Raw genomic sequence first — 20,000 nt, forward strand, 5'->3', positions numbered from 1 at the left:
AAACATTGCTGGCCTTGAGCCAAAATTAGAAAGAATTGTCGTTTGTGTTGTTGTTGTTGTTGTTGTTGTTGTTATGGCGGCGTGCTGGCAAGATCGTTAGAACGCCGGATGAATTGCTTAGGTATATTTCTTCCGTCGCTACGTTCAAAGTTCAAATTCCGTCGAAGTCGACTTTGCCTTTCATCCTTTCAGGGTCGATAAATTAAGTACCAGTGAAACACTGGGGGTCAATATAATCGATTAGTTTCCTCTCCCAAATTTCAAGGTCTTGTGCCTTTAGTAGAAAGGATTATTATTATTATTATTAACATCATCATTATTATTATTATTATTTTATGTTTGACTTTTGTTTTGCATATGTACAAGTTGGATCCAAGTCTCACCCAGAGACCTCAAGAGACAACAAGTTAGAAGTTCATGTAGGTGTTATGCCTAGGGTACCATATATTTGGATTTGTACAGTTTTGTTTAAGAAACCATAAGAAAATTATGTGTTTGCTTTAAAATTTGAGATCACATAGACAGTATTTTACGTAGGATATTATTATTATTATTATTATTATTATTATTATTATTAAGGCAACATCGTTAGCTCGCCGGGAAAATGCTCAGCGGCGTTTCGTCTGTCCTTTCGTTCAGAATTCAAATTCCATCGAGGTCGAATTTGCCTTTTCATCCTTGCGGGATCGATAAAATAAGTACCAGTAACGCACTGGGGTTGATGTAATCGACTTATTCCCTTCCCCCAAATTTTAGGCCTTGTGTTTCCAGTAGTCTTATTTTTATAACCTGCCTTCACTGCACTACTGAGTGCATCTCTGTGTGCCTTGGTTATGTGCTGTGGTTTGTTGTGATGCTCTTATGGTTACTCTATTGAAAGTGTTTTGCGTAGGATGTGTGCAGTGCCCAGTAGTGCTATTTTCTATATGATGGCGGTTGTGGTGGTGGTGGTGGTCGTCGTCGTCGTCGTCGTCGTCGTGGTGGTGGCGGCGGCGTCGGCGGTGGTGGTTGTGGTGGTGGCGGCGGCAGCGGCGGCGGCGGTGGTGGTGGCGGTGGCGGCGGTGGTGGAGGTGGCGGCGGCGGCGGCGGCGGCGGTGGTGGTCGCGGCGGCGGCGGCGGCGGCGGCGGCGGTGGTGGTGGTGGTGGTGGTTTTGTTGGTTGGTTTTGTTAAGACAACTGGGATGGTAGAACTGTTGGAGCGTGAAACAAAACGCTTTCCGGTATTTGCTCCGGCCCTTTTACGTTCTGTGTTTTACATCCCGCTGAGGTCAACTTTGCTTATTAGAATCAATAAAATAAATCCCCAATCCAGTCCTGGGGATCGATCGCATCGATTTATTCTCTTTACGGCAGAATTTCCTCAAAACGGTCTCTTTTCAATTGTCCAAGGAGACACTGCTTACAAATATATTATAATTAGCGAGCTTAAGTTAATTAGATCGAGGAATTTGCATGCGTAACGCGTTCTTGCCTGCTAGTTTGATTAAATCATAGATACGCTAACAGAGTTCAAATCTATGTCCTCGTCATCATCATCATTTTACGTCCGTTTTCCATGCTGACATGGGCTGGACGGTTTCACAGGAACTAACCAGCTGAGGCGCTGTTCAGGCTCCATGTCTCTTTTGGCATGGTTTCTATGGCTGGATGCCCTTCCTAACGTGTACTGGATGCCTTTACGCAGCACCGTCACGAGTGCTTTTTACGTGGTACCAGCACCTACGAGTCCGCAAAATTAGGGATGCTCAGCTGAAGAGGGTTGCATGGGACGAGCGTGTATGCAAGGGCAACCACGCTTTTATTAGCTTGACGGGACTTTTCAAGTACAGCAAACCGCCGGGAGTTTCAAAAATCTATGTAAGGTTTACTGAAAAATCAATCTCAAACCAGATTCCTGTAACATGTATATATTTTTATTCATGGAGACACATGTCTTGCTAAATTACTGTAAAAGCAGTTTAACGGGCGGCAATTTTGGCTTTAGATATTGGCACGCGGGCAGCAAATTGAGGGAAGGGGTAAATCGATTATATTGACCCAGTGCTCAACAGGTACTTATTTTATCGAACCCCGAAAGGATGAAAGGAAAAGTTGGCCCCGGTGACATTTGAACTCAGAATATACAGTCGGAAGAAATGCCATTAATTCTTTTATCTGGCGTGGTATGGATTCCGTCAGTTCCACACCTTAGAGTGAATGGTAATATTAACAATAAAAAGAGCACTCAGAGAGCGCAGACCTCCACCAGTGCAACACCAACATTCTCACAACGATTAGCCAGAGATGATTTTTAAAATGAGAATATCCAAAATAAACTCACCTGCTGTCACAAACGAAAATACTAAAAATGAACCAGATGGCTCTCAAATTAAGTAAAACACAGGAAGAATAATCCAGAATCCTTGTCCGGTGCCGGATCGATCCCAAAATCTAATCAGTTCGTGCCAGCCATGAGGCCAAACATCCCTGAAACCTTCATCCGAATCCATCCAGGAGTGCTCGAGATATCTTATCCACGGACAAGCAAACAAACAAACACGACTGAAAAAGTTACCCCCGTCTTAGCGAAGGCGAAGGTAATAAGATTGCTTATTCCATTATGGGCAAGTGGACGTCTATATTTATTGTTCAGAAATATATAGACTTTGTTTTGTCAAGAAATATCAAATTGTAATTCCAGCAATTTATACATTAAATTTTGACAGACGTTCAGCTATTTATGAATTCTTGCAGACGTTCCCTCGCTAATTATTTAGGAATTTCCACCTATTGACAAGTTAGTTAAACTCTCTCCTGCATCAAAGATTTGTGAAACCGAAAAGTCTTGACTTGCATTTCAAACATATCATTTATTCATCAGCACTAAAACTTTTTCAACAAGGGACACAACTTTGCTTGTGATATTTCTTTTTCTTTTCTTTTGCGGGAGACATAAAAGAAACCACGTCCCCTTTTTGCATATTACGACAAAAAAAGACCAAATGCCAAACGTTTCTAGTCATAGTAAAGAATGGATGAATACGCAGAGCATTTTTCATTAGGATTATTTCAGTAACGAATCATATGCCGATGTGCTATGATCATCTTTTCGGGGTCGGTAAAATAAGTACCAGTGAAACACTGGGGTCGATATAATCGACTAGTCTCCTCCCCCCAAATTTCAGGCCTTGTTCCTATAGTAGAAAGGATTAATACTTACTTTAAGCTGGTAAATCGACCGAATCATTAGAATCTGTCTTAAAGTTCTATATTCAAATTCCGTGGTTGATTAAATAAGTACCAGTAAAATACTGGAGTCGATACAATCAACTAGCCCCCTCCCTCAAAACTTCAGGCCCTGTACCTATTGTAGAAAGGCTACTTATAATTACTTTCTTACTATATTTTGTCCAGACATATGCTTACGTGTCAGATTAAAACGTGTATGTGTGTGTGTGTATATATATACGTGTGTGTGTGTGCGTGTGTGTGCGTGTGCGTGTGTGTTCGTGTATACATATATATGTATATATATATATATATATATATATATATATATATATATATATATATATATATATATATTTATGTATACATATATATGTATGTATATATGTATATATATATATATATATATATATATATATATATATATATATATATATATATATATATATATATATATATATATATATATATATTAGATAGATAGATAGATAGATAGATAGATAGATAGATAGATAGATAGATAGATAGATACGTGTGAGAGTGAGCGTTTCTCTGCGTGTGAAACATTTGTGATCGTTAGAAAAGTATAGAATATTAAACTTACAAATATAATATATTTACATTTATTATATTCACATGGGAGGATATTGGATAGACACTGTTTCATAAATATATATTTCATATTGAAACATGTTGTTAAGTTGATGAGATATAGGAGAAACACATACCGCTCTACCTGCGGCCAAATGTCAACGAAAGAATTATATACTACCTTAGATATACTACCAAGAAAATATATAATATAAAAACACATGCTATAATCATCTACTAATCAATTTTTGACAGTGTTATTACGTCTTTTTTTCTTTATTGCACAAGAAGATTGTTTCCTTTTTTTTTTCTTTTACGACAATGGCATCCACGTTCTTTTTTCTTTTACTGTGTCTGATTGGATGAAAAAAAAAACATAATATACTCGAGGAAAAAGTTCATTTCCATGGTATGTAATATGAGATACATTTTTCTCAGGTAACATTACTGCTTATTGCAAATTATACCTATTTTACACGATATATTTTCTATGTTATACTTCCCTGTAGGATCATTATTCCAACAAGAACGCTACCATGAAAATAGAAAACACAGCCGACAGCGACTTAATTATCCGAATTCAATTGACGCTAAGTATTAGCTTCTATGACACGGTACAAGTTTTTCATCGTGTGCTGGTTTCATGATAAGGAAAAGTGGTATGAACTTGTAGGAGACACTTGAGATAGGCGAAGCAAATAAAGAAGTATTTTTATATTCGTGAAACTGATGGAAGTTCTGATTACTACATCTCCTCACTTCCGCCGTCAGTCAATTTTTATAACTACAGTAGTATGAGCAATATACATAGAGCTATATATATATATATTTTTTTGTTTTCACTTTTCTACTTTCGCTTTTGGACACGAAATAATACTAAGAATAGTTCAATATTGTTTGACACTTATTAGATATGTATTCTCTTCGATCAGAACGAGTATGAAACTCAACAATATAACAAGCAAACAATGATAAGTTGGAACATTTATGAGAGAAGGGTCTGATTTGACGCAATACATGGAGTAAAACATTCGTTGTTCCCCAGCGAAACATTCAGATAGATAATACTCTGTGTGTGTGTGTGTGTGTGTGTGTGCGTGTGTGTGTGTGTGTGTGTGTGTGTGTGTGTGTGTGTTTCCCTAAAATTCGAGAACTACACAACCAATTTCATTCAAATTTTACACATGCCTTACTTAGGGTCCCGGTTGTGTTTTAGTCAAAAAAAAGTTTTAACTTCTTGCATAGTTCGAGCCCATAGCAACATCAATATCTCCTCCACTATCTAAGTCAACATCAAAAAGACAAAAATCTTGGCCCAAACCGTTCTAAGTCAGGAAACTCCAGACCTCAACATTACCATCTTGGAGACGCCACCGGAGAAAGTTGACCACTTTTCATACCTAGGGATGTTGCTTTCGAATAAGTGCACATCGAAAGAGGATATGGAGAACCGATTAAGAGCGGCTCACACCACATTTGGTGGACTCGCGAAAAGCGTCTTTAAGAACAAAGATCTGAGCCACAAATCAAAATTGATTGAAAAAGAAGGAATAATTGAAGAAGGAGGATAGGAAAGGAGAAGTAAACCGAAAACTAGCAACAGTATAAAGAGGATCAACAGCTACAGCAACAATAGGAAGACCAGTAAAAATAGCGAAGATACTTTAAGCGACCATTATAATAATAATAATAATTATTATTATTATTATTATTATTATTGGAAAGTGCAATTGCGTTTCTGCAAACCCGATAGATCCAGCTGAAAATCCAATAAAGAACTGGAATGAACTAAATTTCTAACAAATAAACTCCTTCAACTAAACTTAATGTTTTATTATTACAAGAATCCTAATTACTTCATTAAGACTTGCTAATTATTTATCAGCTAACAGATTTTCAAAACATAATTATCTTGCCGCGCGTACTCGTCATTAACTTCCTAGTTTACCTCCCTCTCTCTACCTCTCTCTCTCTCTCTCTCTCTCTGCTACTCTCTCTCTCTCTGCTACTCTCTCTCTCTTTCTCTTTCTCTCTCTTTCTCTCGTCTCCTCTTTATACGCCTCTCTCTCTTGTCTCCTCTTCCTACGCATCGCTCTCTCTCTTTCTCTTATCTCCTCTTTCTACGTCTCTTGTAATCTTCTTTTTCATCTTTACTTTCCTCTTTCTCCCAATTTCTTATTGTTTCTGTGTGTGTGTGTGTATATATATATATATATATATATATATATATATATATATATATATATATATACATACATATATATATATATATATATATATATATATATATATACGTTTATATACATACATATATATATATATATATATATATATGTATATATTTGTATATATATATATAGACATACATTTATATGTATACATATGTGTGTGTGTGTGTGTGTGTGTGTGTGTGTGTGTGTGTGTGTGTGTGTGTGTGTGTGTGTGTGTGTGTACTGGTGTGTGTACTGGTGTTGGTGTGGGGGAGTCTCTTTTACCCTTCATTGTTTTCCGTTCTTCAAATTTTCTGAAATTCTCCTCAACCGAAATTCTTCATCTCCCCATTCTCATCCTCATCCCCCTCTTCCTCCCCATCTTTTTGCCTCTTCTACCTCATCTTCATCATCATCATCATCATCATCATCATCATCATCCTACTGCAATCCTTATTGTATTAACTCTTGTTCAACACATCGTTGTTTGTAGATATTGCTTTTTGATTATCTGTGGTATGGTGTTGAGTGTGTCTCTGTGTGTGTGGCATGGTGCTGTGTGTGCGGTATGGTGTTGTGTGTGTGTGTGTGTGTGTGTGTGTGTGTGTGTGTGGCATGGTTCTGTGTGTGTGGTACGGTGTTGTGTGTGTGCGCGCGTTAGAAAACGGCAGAATAAAGTTTTACAGTGTTCAGTTGTGCCTACAGTAGAAAGGATTATTTGGCTATCACATGATATCATACAGAAGGGTATGCACAAGGGCTGCTTGTATATGGGGAACTCTTTTATATTTTACTGCTTTCAGCTAGAGTCTGGGGCCATGCTGGAGCACCGCCTTTCAATGTGTTTGAGTCTTTCTTCTCTTCCTATACTGTATTGGAGAAGTAGAGAACTGGACGGAGCTGCCCTTCTTTGTACCTCCTGCTGTGACTTGCGCTCATCTGGTATTTTAGATAAGATTTTGTCCAGTCGCTCTTTGAGGACCTCCACATCGATATTTTGCAAATCTGAGAGGATTTGGGACAGAATGTATCTACAGTGGTTTTGCAAGAGCTTTCTTGTACATCTTTAATAGAACAGCAGGAAACCCATCTGGGCCGGTTGTTGAATTCCAGTTCATCTCATCAGTGGCGGATATTACATCCTTCTCTATTCTGTCGATGTAATCGATGATTGCCTCTTCCTCATGTAGAGCTGTAGTACTGAAAACCTATTCAGGCTTGTTTATTTGCATGCTAAACCAATGAAGAGGTGAAGACATTTTGGCACTGTTTATTTAGCACTTCAGTTATCCTCCTGGAGTTAACAGTTAGTGAGTCATGTTCTTGAAATCTTAGCCCCTTTCTTACAGTGAAACGGGGCAGGTTCTTTCACAAACTTGTTTAAAATATCTCCAGTACTAGGCTTACAAAGAATAAGTCCTGGTGTCGATTTGTGCGACTAAATGCGGTGCTCCAGCACGGCCGCAGTCAAATCACTGAAACAAGGAATAAAAGAATAAAAGAATACATATGTATGTATAGGTGAATAAATAGCTGCATACACACATACAGTACATCCATACATATGTGTGTGTGTGTGTCTGTCTGTCTGTATATATATAGACACACACACACACACACACACACACACACACACACACACATACACACACACACACACACACACACACACACACACATACACACGTAGAGTTACCACGTTTGATATAAAATATTGAATCGAAAACGTATATCATCTCCATAATTATATTATTTCCGTAAATCGAAGTTCATGAATTGCTGGCAACGATGCACCGACAGACACTGTCAAAGGAAGAGATTCGCTATCCCGAGTGCAGTCCTCACTGTCGTTGTGTGTGTGCGTATGTGTGTGTGTGTGTTTCGATCAAATTTGGAGTTGTTTATTGTAACGAAAAATAAATATAAACCTTTCAGATTTCTACCTCCATGCATGTATATGTACGCGCGCGCGCGCTTCTAGACATACACACAGAGACTCACTCACATATATATATGTACATATACACAAACATACTTATATATATATATATATATATATATATATATATATATATATATATATGTATGTATATATTATATATATATATATATACATACATACATATATATATATATAAATATATATATATGTATCTATATGTAAAATATCTATGTATATATACGTGTATGTGTGTGTGCGTGTGTGTGCGTGTGTGCAGTATATGTGTGTATATATATATATATATATATATATATATATATATATATATATATATATATATAGAGAGAGAGAGAGAGAGAGAGAGAGAGAGAGAGAGAGTGAGATAGATAGATAGATAGATAGATAGATAGATAGATAGATAGATAGACAGACAGATCGATATTTATATATATATATATATATATATATATATATATATATATATATATATATATAAGTAGGGAAAGAGAGACTTATAGCTGCACACATACATGCATGCATACATAAATACATATAAATGTATGGGTGTCTTATATTCAATTAGATCGTAAGAACGACACCTGATTTTTCCTTCTCCTTTTTTTTTTTTTTTCGTCTTCTCCTCTTTTCGTACAGACAAAGTAATCTTGCAGTGGAAATAGCGAAAGTTAACCAACCGTACATTAACGCTCTAATCAGCCCGGATGTAAAAGCATATCCTACGGCACTCTACGCCCCCCCCGGCTGCAGAAGTGATCTACATCACTCCATCCCCTTTTTTCCCTTTCCTATCTGTCTTTTACTACTCTCTCAGCATATTCTGTCTGTTTGTCTCTCTATCTCTCTCTCTCTCTCTCTCTTCATGTGTCACTCTTGTTTTACAGACGTCGGCGATTATGGACTGCTATGCTGAAATCTGTCTATACGTTTTCTTTTTTCTTCGAGAAGATGCTATACAGTGTGTGTCCCGGATAAATTTGACAGTTTGCATAATAGGGAAAAAAGACACAGTATCCCACCCGAAAGGAAAAGTATTTTAAAAACCAAAAGGAAAAAAAATATATCAACTAGGAACAGGCGTGGCATCATAGGCGCAGGCGTGGCATCATAAGCGTAGGTGTGGCATCATAGGCGCAGGCGTGGCATCTTAGGTGCAGGCGTGGCATCATAGGCGCAGGCGTGGCATCATAGGCGCAGGCGTGGCATCTTAGGTGCAGGCGTGGCATCATAAGCGCAGGCGTTGCATCATAGGCACAGACGAGGCATCATAGGCGCAAGCGTTGCATCATAGGCGTAGGGATAGAATCATAGGTGCAGGCGTGGCGTGGTAGGTGCAGGCATGGCATCATAGGCGCAGGTGTGGCATCATAGACGCAGGCGTGACATCATAGGCGGAGGCGTGGCATCATAGGTGTAGGCGTGGTATCATAAGCGCGAGCGTAGCATCATAGGCGCAGGTGTAGCTGTGTGGTAAAAAGCTTCTTTCCCAACCACATGTTTGCAGTTTCATTTCCATTGTGTGGCACTTTGCCTTCTATTATAGCCTTGGGCCGACAAAAGCCTTGGGCCGACAAAAGCCTTGGCAATTGCTCCTGAATAAGAGCATATTTAATTCTTAGGAGTAACTGGTTTATACAACATCAAACCATCCATCCATCCACACACACACACAAACACACATACACACACACACGCAGGCACAGACAGCCCTGTGTAACACCTGTCTAGAGGCCAACCCTCCTCCGTGTTCTGTTTCTCTAACCCACAAAGTAGATCATCAGCTGCCAATGTGGTCCACAGCGGGAGGTCTTCAGAAGTATCCCCACCCAGAACCAAAAAGAACAAGGGTGTACTGGTGACTAAAATGAACTCCAAAACTAGAGCAGCACTACCACAGACGCACATCAATATCTTACCCAGGTCATGTCTTTATCCAACACAAATTGCATCCTGAAAGGAGCACTGACAGTGCTAAACATATATCCCTTCAGTTGGGTTTCTCTTTCGGTGCTTCAGTATGGCAAAAACATAAAATGAACAATACAAATGAGATACTTTTTTTTACGCAGACATACTGGGTAAATTACTCTTACAAAACGGAAAAATGGAAAAATATTGTTGGAAAGTGTCGAAATTGTTATGATATATGATTGACAACTGACGTTTGGTTGACAACATATATTTGGTTGACAACTGATGAGCGGTTGAGTTTACTCTGTTTTCACTGTTTGCTTTTCTAGAGTTTCTTCGTAATTACTTTGTCGCACCTCTGAGCCATCTTTGACATTCTATACACACATGCGCACACGAACATACACATATAAGGAAATAAAACAAGGAGAGGCAAGAGACAAAGAGTTTTAATACTTCTGTAGAGATTACTGCTGGAATATAATTTATCTTTGTGAGCTGACAGCCGGGTTTCTCATTTGGGATGCTTCTTTGAAGGAAACATTATTTAGGAATTTTCTATAGTGACAAGGCCTGAAATTATAGGGGAAGGAACAAGTCTATCTCATCGACCCCCGCTATTCCTCAATACTTATCTCGTACTTATTTTACCGATCTTGAAAGGTTGAAAGGAAAAGTCGACCTAGAGACGGGCGAAATGCCGCTAAGCATTTTGTCCGGCGCGTTAACAACTCAGCCAACTCGCCGCCTTTCAGAAAACTGAAAAATATTACGTATATATCTCACAGCTCTCCATTTATTCTTCCATTTCCTACATTTGAAACAACTAAGCAAAGAAAACAAAAGGAACTCAGAAATGATTTCTAACTTGTGTTTACTGCTACAAAGAGTTCAACCACAAGCTGAAGAATTTTGAAAGCATGAAGTCTTAGAAAACCAAATAAGTTTGTATTGTCTGTCACGATTGTATGTCATTCACTAAGATAAACTGCTACATTATAAAGTATTTGCTATCGGGAATATACTAGAGACAAATGTAATAGTTCTAAATGTAACTATGACAATCAAATAAATATGTCTGCGTTATGTCTTTAATATACCTGAGAACCTACAGGTGGATATGAGTAATTTCTCAGGTGACATCACAAGAAGCATAGTGTGTGTGTGTGTGTGTGTGTGTGTGTGTGTGTGTGTGTGTGTGTGTGTGTGTGTGTGTGTGTGTGTGTGTGTGTGTGTGTTATGTATATATGTATAAATTTGCATGAATTGATGTAGATGTACTACGGACTAAGACATGGATGCAGGAGTAGCTGTGTGGTAAGTAGCTTGCTTAGTAACCACATGGCTCTAGGTTCAGTCCAACTGCGTGGCACCTTGGGCAAGTGTTTTCTACTATAGCCTCGGGCCGACCAAAGCCTTGTGAGTGGATTTGGTAGATGGAAGCTGAAAGAAGCTTGTCGTATATATATATATATATATATATATATATATGTGTGTGTGTGTGTGTGTGTGTGTGTGTGTGTGTGTGTTTGTCCCCCACGACCGCTTGACAACGGATGTAGTTGGGCTTACGTTTCAGTAACTTAGGGATTCGGCAAACGAGGTTGATATATTAAACACCAGGATTTTTTAAAAAAACATAACTAAAAAATTAAATACTGGGGTTGATCCATTCGACTATAAAATTCCTCAAGGCCATGCTGCAGCTTGGCCGCAGTCTAATGACTGAAAACAACTAAGATGAAGTTATTTATATCACAAGAAATTAAAAGCTTAGGGAAACGTGAAATAATTCCTTTGTTAACGCAAAAATTCGAAGATGATAAAGCATCGAGCAGCGTTCACTTTTTCAATCAAAAGGTTTTTTTAACCTCATATTTCCAAGCTATTATTTATAGCATTATTTACTTCGAGTTCTACCGTTAAAAACGAATTATATATAAAGCTGCACTGATGAGAAAAAGGAATTCATTGAAACGCGTATATATAAAGGCATGAAATTATCAAAAAATATTTTCTGCTTTTCTTATTATGTATTGTGGCTCGGCCTCTGTATTTTGGTATATCTTTTGATGAAATGATTGAATACGTATTGGATTAGGATATCAAAGTTTAAAGTAGGACTGAATAGCGAACGCTAGAATTAGTTTGAGGAGAATTTATAATCAGATATTAATAGCATTAAATGATTGTAAAAAAAAAAAGATGGAAATGTCGTAGATAGAAAGAGAATATTAGGAATGGGTGATGATTTTAACCAAGGATTCGAGGATACGAGATTAATTCAAGGCGATAATGTGATAGGGGAAGACGGCGAGCTGGTAGAATCGTTAGCACGCCGGGCGAAATGCTTAGCAGTATTTCGTCTGCGACTACGTTCTGTGTTCATATTCCGCCGAGGTCGACTTTGCCTTTCATCCTTTCGGGGTCGATTAAATAAGTACCAGTTACGCACTGACGTCGATGTCATCGACTTAATCCTTTTGTCTGTCCTTGTTTGTCCTCTCTGTGTTTAGCCCCTTGTGGGTAATAAAGAAATAAGAAACGTTAGTGCACCGGGTGAAATGCTTAGCGGCATTTCGTCTTCTGTTACGTTCTGAGTTCATATTGTAGCAGCTGACGATGAGGCTGTGGTGGTGGTGGTGGTGGTGGCGGCGGTGGCGGCGGTGGTGTTGGTGGCGGCGGTGGCGGCGGTGGTGTTGGCTGTCGGACGGACAGACAGGCAGGCAGACAGAGAGGCAGACAGACTGACAGACTGACAGACAGGTGGATAGATAGATAGATAGATAGATAGATAGATAGATAGATAGATAGATAGACACTCTATCATGCACATATATATATATATATATATATATATATATATATATATATATATATATATATATATATGAATATAAATGTATATATAGCCATGCATAAATTCATGATGGCAAATATGTGTGTGTGCGTGTGTGCATGTGCGCGCGAGTGTGTGCATGTTTGTGTGTGTGTGTGTGCGTGTGTGTGTGCGCGCGCGTCTGTCTGTCTGTCTGTCTGTCTGTCTGTGTGTATACGCACACTCACAAACATTCGAAACAAACATGATGAATATATACGATTATACAACAGTATACGATTATACAACACCACCATCATCCACATCTGTTGTATTTCAATTTCTAAGTTCTTATATTTACTTAATTTATCAAATTCCTTTATAAATATAGGCGCAAGAGTGGCTGTGTGGTAAGTAGCTTGCTCACTAACCACATGATTTCAAGTTCAGTCCCACTGCGTGGCACCTTGGCTGACGGAAACTGAAAGAAGCCCGTCGTATATATATATATATATATATATATATATATATATATATATATATATATATATATATATATATATATATATATATATATATATATGTATATATATATGTATGTGCGTTTGTGTGTCTGTGTTTGTCTCCCCAACATCGCTTGACAACCGATGATGGTGTGTTTACGTCCCCGTAACTTAGCGGTTCAGCAAAAAGAGACCGATAGAATAAGTACTAGGCTTACAAAGAATAAGTCCTGGGGTCGATTTTCTAGACTAAAGGCGGTGCTCCAGCATGGCCGCAGTCAAGTGACTGAAACAAGTAAAAGAGAGAGTAAGAGTATATTTTTATCAGTGGGTACTCTTACATCCATTAGTCTACAAGCATTTTCTTCCCTGTCTTTAATAACTATGTCTGGTCGATTAGCCTGATTCGTTCTGTCGGTGTTGACTGGAAAATCTCAGAGGATAGTGACATATTTTATCTTCTACGACTGGCTTAAGATGATGTTGATACAGGAGTGATGATTTTGTAGTGTTTACATATTTTCCAATGTAAACACCATCCTACCCTGTCGTGGCGATTTTTGTATTCGTTTGGTGCCAGCACAGGACATACTGAAACGAGATGGTCTATCGTTTCATCAAATTTATCGCAGAATCTGCATTTACTGTCAGAACCATTTTGAAGCTCGTTACTCTGATGCGTTTTGGCAAGGAAGCTTTGATCTTGTGCCCCATTTTTTCCTTTGCGATATTCGTTCCTATCATAATAATAATAATAATAATTATTATTATTATTATTATTATTATTATTATTATTATTATTATTATTATTATTATTATTATTATTATTATTTTATTATTATTATTATTATTATTATTATTATTATTATTATTATTATTATTATTATTATTATTATTATTATTATTATTTTATTATTATTATTATTATTATTATTATTATTATTATTATTATTATTATTATTATTATTATTGTCGGTATCGATAGAAACAGACCTCATTCGTTCCTTTGCGATATGCATTCCTATATTGCATAATCCAACATTTTTGGCTGATATATCTGAAAAGTAAGAGCGTCTGAGATAACATTACACGACGATATAGAAAGTCTTTAAAAGCCTTAACAAACGATGTTTATCGACCGTGAAAAATTAAACTCATAATTACGAATTCTTTTATGTTATTCTCCTTCTTTCCAGAATATTCATGATCAGACTCTTGAGTTCGGGAAATACGAGCTGAGGAAGAAGTTAAATATTAGCATTTCGTGTGTAAATAGAAGCTCAAGCATTTTATTCTTTCCTCCTCTGACTTTTCTCTTCTATCGGTCTTTATTATCAAATATCATATTTTTGACTTATCTTCATTTTGTTTCGTATATATACTCTTTTACTCTTTTACTTGTTTCAATCATTTGACTGCGGCCATGCTGGAGCACCGCCTTCTAGTCGAGCAAAACGACCCCAGGACTTATTCTTTGTAAGCCTAGTACTTATTCTATCGGTCACTTTTTGCTATGAGCCGCTATGTTACGGGGACGTAAACACACCACCTTCGGTTGTCAAACGATGTTGGGGGGACAAACACAAAACAGACAAACACATATATATATATATATATATATATATATATATATATATATATATATATATATATATATATATATACATATACATATACGACGGGCTTCTTTCAGTTTCCGTCTACCAAATCCACTTCTCGATCCTCTTTACATTCTGAGTTCAAATTCCGCCGAAGTGGGTTTCGCCTTTCATTCTTTTCGGGATCAATAAATTTATGTCAGTTGAGCACTTTAGTACTGGGGGCGATGTAATTGACTTACCCCCGATCTCCACAAATTTTACGCCTTGTACCTACAGTAGAAAAAGAAACTATCCTTTTCACTTTATTTAATTGACCCCTTAAGCATCAAATGCGAACCTGACTTCGTCGGAATTCGGACGCACAAACAAATAACCTACATATCGTAAATCGTTTTAACCCAAGGCTCTAATCATCCCAAAAGTCCACGGTCTTACGTCACGAATGATCAGAAATCAATGTCGATGCTTTGATGAAACTTACTATTTACAAATGGTTTCTACTTACATGAGAAACAGAAAGTGAAGTTGGCCAACTGGTTGTTTACATTATGCTTTACATCCTGTGATCCGGAGCCAATTTGGGTAGTTTTTATCGAACTGTTTCCGCTTGTTTACCAAACAGACAGACACAGACAAACATGTTCAAAAACACACACACACGCATGGACACGCACGCACACATACACACACACAGACACACACAAACACACGCACGCAAGTATATTTAGACATATATATGTATATGTATGCATATATATATATATATATATATATATGTATGTGTGTGTGTGTGTGTGTGTGTGTGTGTGTGTGTGTGTGTGTGTACATACATACCCACATATACATGTATATTTATATATACCTACATAAATATATATACGCATACATACACACATATGCATAAATATTTATATATGCATTTGTTAGACTGTATACATACAGTAACCATAAGAGCATCACAGCAAACCACAGCACATACCCAAGGCACACAGAGCTGCGCTCGGTAGTGAAGTGAAAGCACGTGATAAAAATACGACTACTGAACAATAATAATAATAATAATAATAATAATAATAATAATAATAATAATAATAATAATAAGAAGAAGAAGAAGAAGAAGAAGAAGAAGAAGAAGAAGAAGAAGAAGAAGAAGAGTACAAACAAGATAAGGACAAATATCCAACAAATGTAAATAATGTACATAATTCCTCATCTCTAAAATATAGAACTGTATATATATATATATATATATATATATATATATATATATATATATATATATATATATATATATAGATAGATAGATAGATAGATAGATAGATAGATAGATAGATGAAATAAAATAGAAGTTATATCGTCAACAGAAGTGGCAAACAGACAGACATAATACGGTGATACAAACACCTTACCTGACGTGTTACCACGTAGTGTACTATGACAATCACATAACAGAAAGTGTTAAGCATATACAGTAATGTACAATAATGCAGTAAACATGCTTTATAGTGCGAAAAACGTGTTAACACATGAGATGATGTGGAGGAAAAAATGCATTGAAATAGAGAAAATAAATCACCACAGATTTTATTGGTAAATGAATGTTTGAATAGTAAAACTTTTGTTGTTAATTGTGTATGACAGATGTTTGTTGAGCTTTGTTCTGTTTTGGATAAGTATTTTATGCATATTTTATTTATTTCTTTTTTTTTTTTGCATTTTTTTTTTTTTGCATTTTCTTGGAAGTTGCTTTACAAAGTAAATGATGCATTATTACATTTTACCGGTGTCTGTGTATGAGTTTATTTGCATGAATACCTATGTGTATGTCTTTATATATATGCTTATTTATATACATTCATATATATATTTACGTGTATACATACATATACATATATATATATATATATATATATATATATATATATATATATATATATATATATATATATATATATATATATATACATACATACATACATACATACATACATACATATACACATATATACATGTATGTATTTATGTATATATGAACGTGTAAATATGTACATCTAAGTATGTATATATATGTATATATATATATATATATATATATATATATATATATATATATATATATATGTATATATATATATATCTGTAATATATACATATATATATACATCTATAATATATAATATATATATGTATAGATGTATATATATATGTATATATTACAGATGTATATATATATATATATATATATATATATATATATATATATATATATATATATATATATATCTATGTATATATATGGATGGATGGATGGATGGATGGATGGATGTATATGTGTGTTTATATATGCAAAATATAAGGAAACGTACAGTCATAGTTACTTAGACTTGCATTCACACATTTGATGAAATTCAATGCTTATTTTATGTAAATATGTAAAGATAGATAGAACGGGAGACAGAGATGGAGGGAGAGCGAATTACTTGCGTCCTTGCACGATTATGTGTGCGCACGTGTCTGTGCGTATGTGTCTGTGTGCGTGTGTGTGTTTGCGTATGCGTTTGTACGAAATAGAATGAGAGAGAGAGAGAGAGATTGAAAGATAAAGTGTAGATGCTGCAGTTTCATATGTTGTTTGGCCTCTTTTTGCAAGACAAAGGTGATGAAAGGTTGAATTACGAAGTCAGAGGAGACAACAAAAACAGCTGTTGTCATACGGAGGGTGTAGATGTCAACACATCAGAAAGTCTCCGACGACACAAAACACATCTTAATCTGCATAGTTGGTGTTGTTGTTGTTGTTGTTGTCGATGTTGTTGTTATCGGCGTTCCTTCTGCTGTTGCTGTTTCTGTTCGAGCTGTCGTTTTTTGTTGCTCTTCTTCATCTTCTTGTTGCCGTTGTTGCTATTAATATTGTTGTTGTTGTTGTTGTTGTTGTTGTTGTTGTTGTTGTTGTTGTTGTTGTTGTTGTTATTGTTGTTGTTACTGTTGTTCTTTCATCCCGAGCCAGGAAAAAATTCAAACAAGCATAAACATCTTCAAAAACGTTCCAACTTTGAAAAACCTTTGGTTCAACTGTATTTAATATCGGTTTAAAAATTTTGGCAAAAGGCCAGTCGTTTGCAGCGACCCCGGTAATCAATTGTTGATTATCTTATCGATCCCGAATTGATGAAACACAAAGTCCACCTCGGCGGAATTCAATTCAGGCCCTAATGACCAACAAAATGTCGCTCTGCAATATTTTGTCTAGCGTGCTAGCGGTTCTGCCAGCTCACCGCCTTAAATGCGTATATAAAATTGGTTTCTAATTTTGGCACAAGGCCAGCAAGTTCGGGGGGAGGGGTTACATCGATTGAATCGACCCCAGTGCTCAGCTGATACTTAGCTTATTGAATCCGAAATGTTGTATGAAAAGTCGACCCCGGTGGCATTTGAACCCAGAACGTAAAGACAGACGAAATACCGCTAAGCATTTCGCCCGGCGTGCTAACGTTTCTGCCAGCTCACCGCCTTTCAAATAATCCTTTCTACTAGAGGCACAAGGCCTCAAATTTGGGGGAAGGGGGTGTAGTCGATTACATCGACTCCAGTCTTCCACTGGTACTTATTTTATCGACCCCGAAAGGATTAAAGGCAAAGTCAGCCTCGGCGGAATTTGAACCCATTACGTAAACACAGACGAAATACCACTAAGCTTTTTGCCCGGCGTGCTCCCGTTTCTGCCAGTTCAACGCCTTAAAGTTTATTTAATATTAATAATATTGAAAAAGCGGTGACCTTGCAGAATCGTTAAGCACGCCGAGCGAAATGCATAGCGGTACCTCGTCTGTGTACAAATTCAGCCGATGTCCACTGTGCCTTACACCCTTCGGAGTCGATAAAATAGGTACCAGTTGAATACTGGGCCAATGTTATCAACTATATACTAGTGTGTGTATGTGTGTGTGAATGGTATTGACATTACATATGTATGTATGTATATATGTATGTATGTATAGATAGATAGATAGATAGATAGATAGATAGATAGATAGATAGATAGATAGATAGACAGATAGACAGACAGACAGACAGATGGACAGACAGATATATTGGTAGATAGATAGACAGACAGACAGACAGACAGACAGACAGACAGGAATAGACAAACGGTGAGTGAGAGACTGAGAAAGAACCTCAGAGAAAGAGAGAGAGAGAGAGAGAGAGAGAGAGAGAGAGAGAGAGAGAGAGAGAGAGAGAGAGAGAGAGAAACCAGTGAGGAATAATGCAATAAACAGATCCACACGTAAATTCGGTGAGTGTGTAGCGCTGGGGAACCATTTCTAGAATTTGCAAAGCATATATCTATGCATCTGGTTTGTCAAATGTGACACCAGGAGTATCAATAAAATGGAATGTCTACTTTCTGTAAGTAAATTAAGATCCCAAGGTGCAGCGTGTATTGTAGAGTTAATATATTTCATTCATTTGACACAGTCGAATGCTTAGAAATAAATAAATAATAAATAACATGATGGATGATGTAATAGCGGTAATACAAGTCAGAAGAGACAGTAAAAGAAATAATACATCATATATTAGTTTAATTACCCTGTCGAGCAGAGTGACGCAGTGGAAGCGTGCTGGGCCCATAACCCAGAGGTCCGTAGATCGAATCTACGCTCTGCTAGAAAATGGATTTTTTGTTTTGTTTTTTTTTATGTATCGACATCGTAACTTTGTCTTCAATAAACCAATCATAAAATATATCAGGCTGAGTAAAAAGTAAGCAACGTTTTGAACCATGAAGGATTTGTACCGGAATTTTGCAGGGATTTGAAATCTTTTTAAACATAGGCGTAGGAGTGGGTGTGTGGTAAGTAGCTTGCTTACGAACCACATGGTTCCGGGTTTAGTCCCACTGCGTGGCACCTTGGGCAAATGCCTTCTACTATAGCCTCGGGCCGTCCATAGCCTTGTGAGTGGATTTGGTAGACGGAAACTGAAAGAAGTCCGTCGTATATATGTATGTATGTATGTGTGTGTATATGCTTGTTTGTCTGTGTTTATCCCCCCTCTTAACATCGCTTGACAACCGATGCTGGTGTGTTTATGTTCCTGTAACTTAGCGGTTCGGTAAAAAGAGACCGATAGAATAAGTACTAGGCTTCCAAAGAATAAGTTCTAGGGTCGATTTGCTCGACTAAAGGCGGTACTCCA

The 20,000-nt window shown here is 36.9% G+C and overlaps 1 long non-coding RNA gene and 1 other non-coding gene across 4 annotated transcripts in view; one reads left to right on the top strand and one right to left on the bottom strand.

Moving 5' to 3' along the window:
• The window catches only part of LOC128250599 (uncharacterized), a 214,194-nt gene that overhangs the window by 31,432 nt on the left and 162,762 nt on the right, over positions 1 to 20,000 (bottom strand). Inside the window, exon 1 of one of the 3 annotated variants that reach the window (XR_008266624.2) lies at positions 16,211 to 16,326. The exons of the other annotated variants lie outside the window; for them this stretch is intronic. This is a non-coding gene — a long non-coding RNA (uncharacterized LOC128250599). Of the gene's footprint in view, positions 1 to 16,210; positions 16,327 to 20,000 lie in introns of those variants that run through there. 3 annotated transcript variants of the gene reach the window in all.
• On the top strand, positions 19,399 to 19,470 carry Trnam-cau (transfer RNA methionine (anticodon CAU)). Its single transcript has one exon. It is a non-coding gene; the product is annotated as a tRNA-Met (tRNA).

The sequence above is a fragment of the Octopus bimaculoides genome, chromosome 23 (assembly GCF_046866305.1).
Source record: "Octopus bimaculoides isolate indiv1 chromosome 23, ASM4686630v1, whole genome shotgun sequence".
Classification (NCBI taxonomy): domain Eukaryota; kingdom Metazoa; phylum Mollusca; class Cephalopoda; order Octopoda; family Octopodidae; genus Octopus; species Octopus bimaculoides.